At 38.6% G+C, this 1,802-nt stretch overlaps 1 pseudogene; it reads right to left on the bottom strand.

Annotated features, from left to right (window-relative positions):
- Nucleotides 1-1,802, bottom strand: part of LOC101570571 — a 5,955-nt pseudogene that overhangs the window by 1,738 nt on the left and 2,415 nt on the right.

Below are 1,802 nucleotides of genomic sequence, written 5' to 3'. Positions count from 1 at the left end.
ATAAAATTATGGGAAAAAAGAATCTTTAGTATCATCTTTTCTTTTATCTTCTTTATTCCTTTGATCTTGGTCTTCTTTTTGATCCATACCATCTCCTGATTTTCTTCATTTTTAAAAATGTATTTGCTTGTTACAGGGTCTCACTATGCAGCTCAGGACTCATAGTGATCCTACTGTTTTCAGCCTCCCCAGCACTGGGATTACAGGCCTACAGCACTACAGCTGGACTCTGTGGCCAGCTCCCAGACTCCGTGGTCAGCTCAGCCTGTACTGAGGGTGGGGCTGGTGTGGCATGTGGTGTTGAGGATTGAACTGCAGTCCTTGTGCTTGCCTAAGCAGGTGCTTTAGTACACTGAGCTATCTTGCTAGCCCCTCCATTGCGGTTTTGATTCATCAGTTTCATCATTTCTTTCTTCTTTCATATCTTTTCTCTCATTTCTTTTGCTTTCTTTATGCTTTTTTTCCTCTTTCACAGGAAGAAGTAATAATAATCTGTATATTCTCACACCAAAACCTCTTTGAAGCATTTCATTGAAAAGTTCTGAAAAAAATGAAATCTGAAATGAATAATCTTTATTATTCTTTAATGTATAATCACCAAAAACACTCAAAGACATGATGCTATAATCAAAGTTGTCATTTTTGGCAGCCCAATTTGGATGTACAATGTTGGCTGGTTCATCAAGCAAAAGACATCTTTTCCGACACTGGCATTTCATTTCTTCTTGCTGTTTCCTCTCTTTTTCCTCTTTGTCATCAGACTTCTTATCATACTCCTCTTCATCTTTTTCCCCAGATCTCTGTAATTACTCCTGTTCTTTTTGTTCTTAAGCTCTTTTGTCAACTCAGCTACCAACTAGTATTTTAATTCTTTGGAATTAAGAGCTTGACTTTTTAATTCTTTTCAAAGATCATTTACCTTCATTGTCCTTGGATTCATCTTTGACCAGTGGGTAGGCATGGAAATCTCTTCAGCTTCACCATCGGCCTTGTTCAACCTGCTTTCCATTAGTCTCCTTGCATTTACCCTAAATATTCTCCATAGTTGCTGCTTATAGCCTTAGGAGAGAGTTTTCCTCTCTGAGTGGGAGGGAGGGAAATGCCAAACATCTGAGAAAAATAAAGATCACAGTCTCCAAATGAGTTGGGACTATATACCTTGTTGAAGCTCCTCAGGCTGATGGTAAAGAACCTCTGAAAAATGGTACCACTGTGTGCATACATTTAAATCAATGCATGTCAGAGCCTTATAACATCAGACTTAACAACCAAGTGGTCCTTTTCTAGGTCTAGTCCATCCAATGAAGGAGACCAGTGGTCCCTACAGGCTCTATGTTTGTCTTTCATGCCCACTAGAAACTTAAGTCTAGAAGGATGTTGAAAACCATCCTGAAGTGTGAGTCTTCAGCAAAAGCACAAGATTTAGGACAAAAATCTTCCATGGTATGGTTACGCATCAGCATTATCTTTGCACTATATAAGTGGTCAACATCTCGAAGACCAAGAACAGCCACATTTTTAAAAAATAAGTTTTCTGCTTCTCTGTGTGTTACATAGAAATTGCAGTAATTTACCAACTGAGATGGTCTTGACAAAGGGAAAGCATCCACCAATGTAAGTTGAGCATCAAAAAAGTCAATAAGTATGTACAAATTCTTATAATGGTGTCTTAGTTCCATCATATCATAACTAAGGCAATCTAAAGAAATGCAGAATACCACACGGTATAACATGGAACAACACATCGAACTCTCTGAGGTGATCATTCTCTCTCTCTCTCTCTCTCTCTCTCTCTCTCTCTC

Source organism: Octodon degus, unplaced genomic scaffold, assembly GCF_000260255.1.
Source record: "Octodon degus isolate 3935 unplaced genomic scaffold, OctDeg1.0 scaffold00087, whole genome shotgun sequence".
NCBI classification, from domain to species: Eukaryota; Metazoa; Chordata; class Mammalia; order Rodentia; family Octodontidae; genus Octodon; species Octodon degus.
This window is presented reverse-complemented; position numbering and strand designations above follow the sequence as displayed.